The sequence below is a fragment of the Muscardinus avellanarius genome, assembly GCF_963383645.1.
Source record: "Muscardinus avellanarius genome assembly, chromosome: 2".
In the NCBI taxonomy this organism is placed as follows: domain Eukaryota; kingdom Metazoa; phylum Chordata; class Mammalia; order Rodentia; family Gliridae; genus Muscardinus; species Muscardinus avellanarius.
The window spans coordinates 73928910-73943626 of NC_137787.1; the positions used below are offsets into that span (position 1 = coordinate 73928910).

Sequence of the window (14717 nt, forward strand, 5' to 3'; positions counted from 1 at the left end):
ATTCATATTCATTTTATTGCTGCTGTTTCTTCTATTTACCCATTCAGGGTAGAGGATCTCCAGGACTCTAACTTTAGCTTCATGATTTTATCTACTATGCTGTAGGATCAAAGACCAACATCTTGATGTTACTCTTCTCTTTTGGGTAGCCTACATATCCATCTACCTACTAGACAGATTCACTTACACATCTTTTTACAGGTATGTCAAATTCTACATGTCTCTAGAATTCAGCTGTTTCTTTGTCCTTAGGATATCAACTATCTCAATGTACCATCTATGCATCTATCTATCATTTCAAAACCAATCCAACTTGTTACCAGACCTAACTCAAAATACCACTTCCTGGCTTGCAGATGACTTCTTGCTCTATCTTTACATGACAGAAAAAGATGATCTCTTTCATGTTTCTACATTAAGAGCACTAACTTCATTCATGAAGTTTCTACCATCATGATTTAATTACTTCTCAAAGGCCCCACTTCTAAATGTTATTGAGGATTAAGACTTGAGCATATGAATCTTGATGAGGACACAAATATTAGGCCTATAGCATTCTGCCCCTGGCCAAATTCAAAACCACCTAGATTTTCTCTTTTAATACAGAATTATATAAAATTAATTTATATAATTAATGTTATATAATATTATATAATTTTGTATCTTATATTTAGCTCTACTATCCATTTTAGTTAATTTTTTTAAAAAATATGTAAGAACTGAGGCTAGATTCTAATCCAAATACCCACTGTATCTATATTCTAATCTAAATATATAATTCATTCATGAGATATTTACCCAAATGAGTTGAAAACTTATGTCCACACAAAAACATTCGACAAAATCTATAGAACTTCACAACACAAAGTGAAGTCTAATGTGAACTATGGTATTTAGTTAATAATGATTTACTAATAATGGTTCAACTGTTACAAATATGTTCCACTAATATAAAATGTTAACAATTGAGAATACTATAGCAGGGAGGGGGAATATATGGAAACTTTGTACATTCTGTGTGATTTCTCTATAAACCTTAAAGTTTTCTAAAAAATAAAGCCTATATTATTTTTTAAAGTCAAGCTTCATAGCTATCATCACTGAGCAACAGTAGAGAACTTATTTTATATGGAAGCAAAAATATAACCAAAGAAAAGATATTTGTATAAGCTATCAAGTTACATAGAAGAGAGAATGATGTGGAGAAGATTTTCTTAAGATAGCAATATACTAGGTCCAAAAATAATCTTTCTTTCTCAAATGCCAAATAGTCTAAAATGCTATCATAGGAATACTATAAACCAAACATTTGTCTTCCCACATTTCATGTGTTGAAGCCCCAGCCCTGACTTTGACTGTATTCAGAGACAGGGCCTTTATGGAGACAGTTAATGTTTAAATGAGGTTATGAGGTGGCCTGGATCTAATTGATGTTCTTAAAAGAAGAGAGATTAAAGCTCCCTCAATTGCTTTCTCTCCAGGTGCACAGAGGTCCTGTGAGGACATAGCAAGGGGGCAGCTGCCTTTAAGCCAGGAAAAGAGGTCTCAAAACCCAGCCTACTTTGCCAGCATCTTCATCTTGGACTTCCCATCTCCAGAACTGTGATAAAACCAATTTTTCTTGCCAAAGCCACCCAGTCTGTAGTATTTTGTTATGTCAACCCTAGCCAACTAATACAGCAAGAAAAGCCTAAACCAAATTCCTTTAGTTTAAGAAGACATGTCATTAGCATTGAGAGATTTCTTAATCTCAATGTTTAAGATTTCTTATATTTCTTAATATGTCATTCCAGCTGGAAGTGTTTCTTCAAAAGGAATAAATAAATTTCATTATAATAGATCCACCTTGTTAGAGTCTATGTAGTTGTGCAATTTTTCTTTATGAAAAAAGCACTTCTCCTTTTGTAATACTGGGGTTGGACCCAGGGGCATTCTACCTCGGAGCTACACCTCCAGCTCTATTTTACTTTTTATTTTGAAACAGAGTCTTGCTAAGTTGCCATTTCCTGCTGGCAATCCTGCAATTATTCTGCCTCAGCCTCAATAAAATACTTTTGTGAGGCAGGGTCAAACTACTTCAAAATTCTAATAGAACTGGAAGTGAGACTGGCATTCTTCTAATATGTATGCATATATTAGTACAGGATATTAATATCCTATAATTTTGAAAATAATTATAGATCCATCCTCTGAAAAACGGCAAGCTGAAAAATAGTCTCTATCTTCAGGGTTCTGTCCTGTATTTGCTTCTGCAGACAAGTGAAGATGGATCATTAAGATGCACACAAAGTTCTTTACTAATCACAAAGGATCCATTTTGGCTTTATTTTGGCAAGAAAATAAAGGGAAATGAATTAACATCTATGTGCATATGGTTCAATTTATTATTTTATTTACCACAATATTAAGATGTATTATGTACAAAGCCATAGAGAAATAATTAAAAGAATGATCTGTGTTTGAGTCAAGTACTTGCACTCATATGTTGTCTCTGCCTTCTTTATGCAATCTTGAAAATAAATCACTTAATCTCTCTAAGCCAATTGATTCACCCTACAAAATGAAAATATTAGTGCCAATACCATTCGAAAGTGCTTTTAAAAATTCATGAAACAAAAGGTTCAAAAAATTAGGTCCTGCCGGGCGTGGTGGTGCACGCTTGTAATCCCTGAGCTTGGGAGGATCGCACAGGTTTGAAGCCAGCCTCAGCTACTTAGTGAGGCTCTTGGCAACTTAGTGAGACGCTGGTTCCAAATAAAAAATAAAAAATAGGTCTGGGAGTATACCTCGGAAGTAGAAAGCCTCTGGGTTCCACTCCCAGTACCACCAAAAAAAAAAAAAAAAAAAAAAAAAAAAAAAAAAAATTAGGTCCAACGATTAACAAAGAAACTTACTCAACGCCCTTTAGAGTTTAAGCAGATCCAAAGAACATGGGGAGTTTTGGGAAATAACCGGTTGCCACCTCTCAGTGTTGAGGAAGAAACTGTTGAAAGCGTGGGTGGCAATGTTAGCACTGCTTGGAGAAAACACTGTCCTCCAATTCTGGAAGACTGCCCGTCCTCCTACAGCTCTTGCTGGCTGAAGCTTCCTCCACGCGAGGTAGAGACGTAACCTACCAGACTTAATGCTCCCCCCACCATGGAATGCTACACTCTCTCACTAGATCTGAGCGAAGTATGAGGGGTATGGACACCAGCAGATGGGTGATTTTAAAACGATGAAATAGTAAAGGACAGAAAGTGCAAGAAGGTCAAGTCGATTGAGAAGTAAGTAGGATATGAAGGACAGAAAATTATTTTTCTAAGCCAGGTGTGGTGGTACACCCTTGTAATCCCAGCATTCAGGAGGCTGAGACCAGAGGATCGCTGTTCGTGGACAGCCTCAGCTACTTAGTGAGGCCCTTCACAATTTAGTGAGACCCTGTTTCAAAATAAATAATAAAAAATAGGGCAAGGGTGTAGCTCGGAGGTACAATGCCCCTGAGTTCCATGCCCAGACCCGCAAAAAAACAAAATAAAAAATAAAAAGAGAAAAAGAGAAAAACTCTAAAGAAGTAAACTATGAATACAGAAGGAAGAAAGAAATTTTATGGAAATAAAAAATACACTTAGAAAAGATGATAATAATAATTATAGGTGACAGCCCTGCCTATTTTGTCAAATGAAGTAAGAGAAAAATGACATGTTACATTATTTTTGTAAGATTTTAATATATGTGACATTACACGCTGATAAAACTTTAAAAATGGCAGTAAGTTTCATTATTTTATGACATTTAATGTAGGTAAAGTTACAAGCTGGTAAAGTGTATCTTTGTTCATCCATTTCTCCCAACTACTGAAGCTCTTTCAGTGAGCCCCAAATCCCTTGTCCAAATGTTGAGAAAGAAATCGTGGGTGGCAATGTTGGCATCACTTGGAAAAAACCCTGCCCTCCCCAATCTGAATGATGGCCTGCCCTCCAGGGACTCCTTCTGGTCCAAGCTTTCTTCATTCATTCAGAGCCGTAACCTGCCACGCTCAGTACTGCCTCTGTGACATCACGCTACATCTTTTCCTTAAAGCCAAAGCTACTTTTCTTGTTCAAACACAAACCTCTTTCTCTGGAAGACACCATGTCCCCTATAGCCCCTCAGGGATGACTGTTTCTCCTCACAGTTCTCCTGTGGGGTGAGAAGTATCTTTGTTTTATTTCTGCCTCTGTTAGAGTGAGTGAATAAGCAAGATGGTGTTCCTTCCTTCCATTCTGTTATTTTCAGACCAGTTAACTTCCATTCTCCTGAAATGCCCCAGATTTCAATCTCATGGTATGTTTTATAATTAACTGCACACTTTACTGTATGGTTACTCTTACCTGAGGAGGTCCAGGTAATTTCCACTCCCTTTCTTAGTGTCATGCTTTCTAGTATTATTCTTCTCTTAGTCCATGAGATTTCAAAACAAAAGAAATAATTATTGGGACACTGGGTCTCTCAGTTCCTTGGACTCCTATCTTAAGATGATTTTGTCATCCAAGGCCTTTTATAAGCAAAACTTTCAAATACTCTTCATTTCAATTATATATATCAAATCAACTATTTTCTTATGATCTTATGCTATTTATCAGTTTCTATTTTTCTCATTCTGAACATATATTCACCTCTGTGCCTAATATGTATTCAGTTTTTGAATTCTTTTTCCTTGAGAGAACTCTCAAAATTGTATAAACTTTTGGCCCCACAAAAACTAAATCTACCTTTACTATAATCAATCTATGGGTATGCAACTCCTGTCTTTCCAACTCCAATTCAAACCTATCTCTCAAATTTCAAGCTGGTGTATCCAGCTGTCTACTGAACTGCATAATAAGCATCTCAACCCCAACTGTTGGAGACTATACTCTAGTACTCCCCATCCCATCCCCCCTCAATAAACTGTGCCCCCCATCAACCATCTGAGTGGATGATGAAACATTTCCTTTTATTACTCAAACCAAAAGCCACGAACTCATTTTTTTACTCCTTCCTTTCAGTTAACCAAACAATGGAAATTTGAGTTTTGTTGTTGTTGTTTTTTGTGGTTCTGGGGGTGGAACCCAGGGACTTTCTAGATCATCTAGAGATTATCTCAGTCCAGAAATATTAGCCAATTTATGTTGTATAACATTGCTTGTCACTTCTTCCTTTTTGTTTTTGGTGATACTGGGGTGGAACCCAGGGCTTTTTCTACCTCCTGGCTACACTCCCAGACCTATTTTTCATACTTTTTTGGAAACAAGTTCTCCCTGAGTTGCTGAGAGCCTCACTAAGTAGCTGAGGCTGGCTTTGAACCTGTGTGATCCTACTGTCTCAGCCTCCCAAGAGGAGGGATTACAAGCGTGCACCACCACGCCCAGCTAAACAATGGAAATTTGATCAGACAGCATTTTGCATATATATATATATATATATATATATATATATATATATTTATATATATGCAGAACTGGGCCACCTCTCCTTCTTTCATTGTAGCAGTCAGGGGCCTCAGTCACATGGAGCTCTGATGACTGTAGCAGCCTCCTAGATGAATTCTTCCAGTCTACCCTTTATCTCTGTATTCTGCTGTAAACACCACAGCTAGTGTTGTCCTCTTAATATGCAAGTGAGATCATGCCATTCCTCTGATAAACTTTCTAATGTCTCCCCATTTTGCTCAGAGAAAAGGTCCAAGTTTCTCCAAGATGCTAGAAGATCCACTGTGATCTGCAGGTTATATCCCTGGTAGGTCCCTGATCTCCTCTCCTGCTAACCTCCTCCCTCTGCTTCACCCTGGCTTCACTAGCCTTCTTGCTATTCTGCCACCTTGAGGACTTGCCACTGTCTTTCTTCACTGCCTGGTATATTCTTCACATGAGTCTAATTCCTCACCACCTTCAAATTTTTGCTCATTATTCAACTTCTCAATGAAGCTTACTCTAAACAACTTTTTCATGTTAAACCTTCTCCTCTCTGAACACTTAATGTCCCCCCCATTGGTCTATACCTTTATCTTTTTCTGTATCACTTAAATGTGATTAACCTATTATGTTTAGTATTTTATTTCTAATAGATCCCCAGATATTATAAATATATGGAGACAGGGATATTTGTTCACTGGTATACTCCAAATACCTAGAACAGTGCTTGATAGCTTTTGATGCTCAATAAATATTCATTGAATAAATAAACCTTTTGCATGAGAAAGATGTTTTAAATTAAATATATAGTTAGTAGGCATAATAATGCATTACACCACTATACATTTAGAAAGGGATGCAGGTAAAGCTAAGGGCCACAAATACCATATCAACAGTACCAAACCTGCTACATTCATGGCTGTGGAATTGTAGAAAAAATATATTAATGTTTTTACATGGTTGAGGAATTCTAAAGCAAGAGTAACTGGAATCTGGGGAAAGGTTGACTGAAGAGAGAGAGAGAGAGAGAGAGAGAGAGAGAGAGAGAGAGAGAGAGAGAACTAGAGAGATGTCCTAGAGTTGTATGTTTGTTTCTCTACTGATTAACATTCTAGAGGGCTAAACTGGAGTCCTTCCCCTTTTCTTCTCTGAGATTTGTTTATCTATGGGACATAAGGTTCCTCTCTTTCTCAGTAGGAGAGAAGACTGCTCTGCAATAGTTTCTATATAATCCCCCAGACTCCTCACTTCAGGGCTTTTCTTTTTTATGCATAATTTCAGGGGTTCCCTCCTGTGCATATAACTGTACATTCTTTTCAGAAGTTGAAAAATGGGGTCATGGATAGCCAAAGTGGTTACTGCTGTAAATAATAATCATAGTTTGCCTCCTATCCTAAAACTTAATGTTTGCTTTTAGGACAAAGTAAATAAGTACAGATATTTGAAACTTACAAATGAATTAAAAGATTGCCTTCAAAGTTTATATGAGATAACAGAATAGATGTAAACATTGAATACATAACAGACAGTGATATGTGCTAGTTCTCTTTTCCCTTCACATGGCTCACCTCCAGTACCCTAATGTAATAAGAAGAGAAAATAAAGTTATTCTGTCCATTTCGTTGTCTCTGTGCTTCTCTCTGTTACCAAGTTTTCTATAATAACACTGTCCTAAAGAACTAGGCATCACTTCAGAGCTTATGGAACATAATACGCACAGCACATATATCTCCAGGTTAATATTACCATCAATTTTCCACTATATTATATTATATTTTATTGGCAGTACTGGGGTTGGAACCCAGGGGCATTCTACCTCCAAGCTATGCCTCAGCCCTATTTTTTGTGATTTATTTTGAAACAGGGTCTCACTGAGTTGCAAAGGGCCTCACTAAGTAGCTGAGGCTGTCTGCAAACCAGGATCCTCCTGTCTCAGCCTCCCAAGTACTGAGATTACAAGCATGTGCCATCATGCCCGGCTACATTATATTTTAAATTGACTTTTTCATCCTTATAGATGCACTTAAGCAAAAATTCAAGAAACTAATGATGTCATTGCTCTGAACTATATATATATATATATATATATATATATATATATATATATATATATATATAGTCTTTTTTTTTTCAGTACTGGGGATGGAACCCAGGGGCATTCTACCTCTGAGGTATATCCCCAGACCTATTTTTTTCTTTATTTTGGAGCAGGGAGCAGGGTCTCACTGAGTTGCAAAGGGTCTCACTAAGTAGCTGAGGTTGTCCACAAACCAGGATCTTCCTCTCAGCCTCCCAAATGCTGAAATTACAATTGTGCACCACCACACCCACTTCTGACTTGATAATTATTAATATTAGTCTGAATTACTTTTCAAGATTATGTAAGGAATATTTTTGTAAGAAAAGCAAAAAAAATTGTTTAAAGAAGAAATAATTTCAAATAGATATATCTTAAATCAATCAAATGTCTAATAGATAACTTCATATAATTGTTTGTTTGTTTGTTTGTTTGTTTGTTGTGGTGCTGGGATTGAAGCCAGGGGCATTTTAACTACAAGATACATGCTCAACCCTATTTTTTAGTTTTATTTTAAAACAGGGTCTCACTAAGAGAGTCTTACTACTTGCTGAGACTGTCCTTGAACCTGTGATCCTCTTGTCTCAGCCTCCCAAATAGTGTAATTGCAGGTATAATTACAGCACTTATATCATGTTTAAACCCCCCAAAATAAAATATAGGATCATATAGATATGAAAACATTTTAAAACCTTAAGTATAAAATAGTGTTATGAAAAGAAAATATTGTACATAAGTACAGAACATTAGAATTCAGAATTTACCTACAGTTGAAACTATTCCTACAAGCTAGGCTTAGAACTAAAAAAGGTTATTATTTCTTTTCATCTTACAAAATCTTATTTAGTACCTTATTCAAGTATGCCTTTGAACAGTTAATTAGACTTCTCCCTATAGAGTCTCTGTCAAAAGGCAAATTCTGTTTTCCAGAAGCTTACATAGAATTCATAATGAATTCTGAGAAAAATATATGCATTTAGAATTCAGTCATGGATTAGAAAAGAAAATTCCCCAGGAAAACCTCAGGGTCTTTTTCTTTCTTAAGTTAAAGATACATATGTCAGTTAAGAGAAAACAAAATTTCTCTCAAATAAAGAAAAACAAAGTGTTCACTGAAGGGAATACTGCTTTCTGAGCAGAAACCTTACTAAGCCTCAACTTTTGACTTAAGTTGTTTGAATAATTATCACATTGCACAGATTTGAAATTATTGTAAATATCTTAATTGTATGCTAAGTATCAGTACTGAAACAACTCTTGATGTGGTGATGGTCTTAATATGTGGCATAATTACAAAATGTCAGGAGGAAAGAGATGCATTTTGTGCTAAACTTAATAATAACACTTAAAAACCACTCTTCTTTATTTAGCTGGCTTGGAGGGGGTGAAACTAACTACTCTTGAGGAGAACTTGTGTTTTATTCCATTAAATGAATATACCACAGCTGGGGCATAATTACTGAGTTGCTACAGCCATTTAGATGTGTCAGTCATGGAAAAGGTCAAGTACATTAAGCTGAGTAAGCATGTGATCTTTGATTCCATGGAGACTCGAACAGAGTCAGAAAACACAACAAGCATCATTTATCATAATATATCAAAGAATTCTAAGTACAACAGAAATGCCCTGCTGACAGAGAACAATAGTGAGAAAGAAAAAAATAGACCAAGAGGGGCTGAGTGAGTGTACATGTACATCAAAGAGGGATTATTAGGCTACTGCACTGTTGATGCTTGTGTTGTTTTGCTGAAGGGAAAGGGAAAGTGGTACGCCAGTATTGGTCACATTCACCTGGCCATGGGGCTATATTTGTAAAGCTTACTAAACAAAAGACTTATTACTGACTATTCTAGATAGAAAATAGAAAATTTGAAAGCCCTACAATTGATCATAAAAAGAGACATAGTCTGAGATCTACTAGCAGTTTAAAAAGTATTGTGGCATATTTTCAGAAATACTATTTCTTACAAGTTTGTTACACTGGCTTAAGCAAAGCACAACAGCTAAATTAACATTGTATCTTAAAATAATAGTGTTATTTTTAATATTGGAACAAAATAAGTACTCAACATTTCTTGAATAAATGAATGAATCCTAATAGCATGTACTTTCTAGTTAAAACAAGATGAGAATTCTCAGTTTGGGTAAGTTGTAGAATAGCTAAATGTTCAATTTTGACATTGCTCAGAGAATCTAATCAGTCCAAAAAAATCGATAATAGAGAATGCTTATAGAACAAAATCCCGTCACTTAAAAAAGATAACCATCCAGGGGCTGATAGATCACTTTTTTATTTTTATTAGTGCATTGTATTTATACATCATAATGGGGTAAAAAACTTATGTAGACATAAATGCACACATCACCCAGCCACTCCTTCCCCATCCCTCCCTCCCATGCTTAGTTTAGTGGTTGACTTCGATATGAATAAGTACATCATGCGCTTTAAAGTGTTTCCCTCTCCCACCTCCCATCCCCACAGTTAGGTTGTCGTATTTGCTCCTCCATAGGATCTCCTTTTTCACCTGGAGTTCCTCCTATGACCCCATTGACCCTAGCTTTTGTGTGAGGCCCTGGGTCGCAACCCTAGCAGTGCAAAACCAAACCAAACAAACAAAAAGAAAACCATCCAGTAGTTGGGAAACTCAAGTCTAAAAATAGAAACACTACCAAGTAATATGAATTAGAATGAAAGTATAAGGCACTACACAGTATTACAATCTGTAATAAAGCAAATGTTCATATGTGGTACTATCCATCAAATGCTATAGGAGTTAGTAATAGAGTACATCAAAGAGAGCATGCACATCAAGGGAAGCTTCTATGGAGAAAGTGGGCTTGAGTTGGCTTTTAACAATAATTAAATTTCAGACCAATAAGATGAGTTTAGAAAAAAAAATACTGTGAACAAAACCAGAAAAACAACTTTGATGAGAAATGTGAAGTTCATGTTGGAAGAGGAAGAAAAACCAAGGTAACAGAGCATATTTATTCATAATCACAAATGCTTGCAATTTCACAGTTACCTTAAGATATTTATGTCTTCTTTTTCAAGAGAAAGATATATTTTGTAATACCTTAAAATGAATGCAAAAATGGTGGAATTTACCCACATCTTCAACCCCACCTTAATTAAGTTATGATTTCTAACATCTCTGCCACTTTGCTTCAGGGAAAAGGTTGTAAAATGAGCAAAGATGTAAAACTGTAAATTTTTTCCAGATTTAGTTTTGTATTGTATTAATGCACGAGATGTGTGCACATGTTGAAAGGGCACATTCTGTGAATTATGGTAATTAAGGACAGAAGGGCTTGCTTGGAAAACCTGAAGAGTTGTTGAGAAAAGTTAGATTTCCATGAGAAATGATGATGGAATTCAACTGTGAAATGGAAGGGATAAAACAATTAAAACATCCAAAAGCAAAAATAAAAACACTTGGCATTTTCATAGAGATGTTTAAATGTGAAATAGTTAATGTGGTGGATTTTTTAAATGGCCACAATGTTTTAGCAGTTTCTTCCATTAAGAGGTAGGATATATTCCTTCAACTTTTGACTTTAGTCTTGGCCATATGGATTTTTTTAACTTATGGGACATTGGCAAATGTGTCACAACCATGTCAGCATGTGCGGAGTAGCTTGGCGATAATCTAGGTAGATGAAAAGAGATCATGTAGAGAGAATCTCCAGTTGATAGTGCCCAGTTGAGGATTTCATAAACCAGCTAGCCTCAGCTGCTAACTCATCTGCTCACTTGTAGATGCAAGACCCTCCTGATGCAGATCCAAAGAACTAACTGGCCAAGTCCAGCCCAAATTGACAATCGATAGAATTATGACCCCCCATAAATGGTTGCCATTTGAAGCCACCAAATTTGGTTATGGTTTGTCAATCAACAACAACTGAGAGATAAAAAATATTTGGAAGGAAGATTAAGATGTTACAAATGAAGGAGGGTTGGATAGACAGGATAAAAGAGAGTATTAAACAGAGGGAAATTATTCTGATTTGAAAACAATTGGAAAATATTAACTCATGACATCTCAACAAAATCCAAATTAATAATAATTTAAAAAGTAAAAAGTGTTGATTCTTTTTCGTAGCCCAAAATTGATAGGGATAAGAAACTTCATACAGGACTGTGTACAAGCAGAGGATACTGGAAACAGCAAACACAAGCACTATTTGTGCTACTGGTGTAGTTCTTGCATTGGGCTGAGGTGGCAGCACTGTTGCTGAGAGTGGAAAGTGGCCTAGTGCCAGTGCCCAGGGCTGCTGGTGGTACCAGCAACAGGGCAGGCAGGCAGGACCTCTGAATAGACTAACCACCCACGGTCACACAAACTATGTAAGATCCTAGAGATGCAGCCAGATGCAGTAAGATCTTAGAGATGCAGTGGCACAGCCGTAATCCCCGCTACTTGGAAGGCTGAGGCGGGAGGATTCCAAGCTTTTGGCAATCCTGGGCAACTTAATAAGACTCTTTCTCAAAATAAGAAACAAAAAGGGATGGTGGTGTAGCTCAGTAGTAAAGCACCCCCAGATTCAATCTCCATTACCGAGGGGAGAAAATCCTGAAGACACTACCAGACAAGGAGATGTTGGAAGCTCTTGGATATTTTTTACCATTTTTGTTGAAAAGTTTTCAGACTCAAAGAAATTTGAGTGGAGATAAATGCAGGAATTTAGCCATTGCCCTATATTTTCAAAGAAAAGCTTGAAAGCACAGAGATTTTCAAGCAATGAGCAACATTGTTAGGATGTGACAAGTCACCTCACAGGTGGCAAAGACACAATCTAAAGACTTGGTAGTAAAACACAGTAAGCTTTAAGCCAAACATCAAATATCAGAAATAAGGGTAGCAGTTGCAGATAACTTCTTAACAAGTTCCAACTGACTTCTAATGCAATGAATCAAGGTACAAGAGAAGGATTTATTACTAAGGATGTATTCAAAGCATTAAAACGAGTAAAACAGATTAATAATGATACAAAAGTTCTCTTGAATATAAACCTACAAGTAGCAGGTTTAGAAATATAAAACAGACGGCCTTGCTTCAAGAAATGGCTTGTGAATGACTACCAATAGGTGTAAAGTCAATGCAGAACCTTGACACATGAATCCCATGCCATCTCTTGAGTACTGACTCAGTTGGAACCCCAACTGGATAGATCTACCTTATGTAAGCATACCTTAGATGAATTTGAAATACCCAAAAGAAGTATAGCTGCACATGAATTTATTGATGCTCTTACAAGAGTGGCTCCAAGATGTACAACTATTCCTATTGAAATGCACTAACACGACTGAGGTACGCCAGAGATATACTAGCTTGGCTTCATCAAGCTTCTGTTTCTAAAAAAAAAAAAAAAAAAAAAAAAAAAAAAAAAAAAAAACATCTTGAGGTATTCTTAACACATGTAAACATACAGAGTATTGAAGAAAATATTCAAGAAGTAGTTGGGCATATCACTCAGGGGTGTCTGTAGGCCTTTAAAGGTTCAAATTGAACAAGTAATACTTGCTGAACCCAGGCCAGTATTATCATATAAAATTACTGAACTCCTCAAAAATTTACCACCATACATCCAGTAGCACTGGGGGAAATAGTACAATTACATTTTTATATTATTATTTGCTAAGCAAAGAAATGTTACTCAATAGCTCGAGTCTTCACACCCATAAATTAATGGACAAGGTTGAACTCCCAGCTCCTGATCTTGCACTAACTTTTGCACCCAATCCAATCAGACGCTCAAGTTGCTGCATGAAGTTCTGAATCTCATGTTCCTTTAATAACACTGGTTTTATGTAAGTTTTCTCCTGTGTCCTGAGTCCTCACTTCCAGATGTGTACTCATATTGGCTACCAACTGGGGCGTAGCTGACATGGTCATTTTAATGGTCAATTCAATATTTATAAGTAGGTCTATTTGAATTCACCAGAAGACATCTGGAGATGCAGTTTCACACTGAAGCACATTTGCATACACTTATAAATGAGCAACTCCCTTGAGTTGTAGGGAGAGTAGACTTGAGTTATATCTATAACTGTTCAGCAGCCTAAACCTAAACAGGGCTCATTAGCTAATTTGCCCAACATAGATTCTGTGACACTGAAGGGCACAGTTCAATGTGTTATTTGTCAGTCCTAAACAACACGTTAATGCCACAGCTAAACTTTTTCCTAAGTACCTTTCTGAAAGAGCAGATTGTAAAACAGTTCACAGAATTGTCACATTGTTATATTCCTAAAACATGGGAAGCTTTTTTGGGTGTAAAATGCTTTTTTGTCTATTAATTTTTAATTTTGCTGGGTGGGGTGGTGCATGCTTGTAATCCCCATGCTTGGGAGGCAGAGACAGGAGGATCACGCAGGTTCAAAGCCAGCCTCGCTGGCTTAAGAGACCCTGTTTCCAAAAAAAGTATAAAATAGGTCTGGGAGTGTAGCCCAGAAGTAGAAGGGTTTCCAGGAACCCCAGTACCACCAAAAAAAATTTTTTTTAAATTTTTATTTTGAAATTTGACAGAATTTTCTTTGTTTCAAAAGATCATAGTCCCAATTAATTTCTTTTGGTTTCAGTGACATTGAAATAAATAACATGTTGACCTGAGTTAGTGAGGTACTTCTGTTCTCTCTGGACATGCTGTATTCTTTGTTAACCACCCTCTCCAACTCTGCAGGTTACCCTCTATTCAGAACATAAATGGCAAAATGTAGCAGAAGAGGTTTGAGAGACATTTTTACAATTCTAAATTGACAGTATATAATAAATACATCTAAACTTAAGAATAATTATAAAAGTATTACCTAATAAATATCTCATTACCTAAAGAAAAAAGGCAAACAAAATTTAAAGTAGAGTAAATTCCAAGTCATTTGATGCTTAAGATAGCTGTAAGAGTTTAGAGCTTATAAAGAGTTTCTTTATAAAGAAACTAACCTTTACAAAGAATGTATAATGTACCAAATATCATGCTATGTTTTGTATTAATATTTTTATTTAATCCTCACAAAATTCCTATAAACCCAATTAAAGATAAGGAAACAGATTAAAAAAATCAGCTAGCCAGTAATTAGGTTCTGGAAATTTACTATACAGCATAATGTCTATAGCTAAAATTACTGTATTCTATACATAAAATTTGCTGAGAAGGTAGAGCTTATGTTGTGACCTTAGCCCCCCAAATCATACACATAACTACAATAACAATAATGAATAAT

At 36.2% G+C, this 14717-nt stretch overlaps 1 protein-coding gene across 7 annotated transcripts in view; it reads right to left on the minus strand.

The window, feature by feature from the left end:
• The window catches only part of SLC4A10 (solute carrier family 4 member 10), a gene marked incomplete at both ends in the record, with an annotated part of 320758 nt that overhangs the window by 157654 nt on the left and 148387 nt on the right, over positions 1 to 14717 (minus strand). The gene's annotated exons all lie outside the window — the stretch shown is intronic.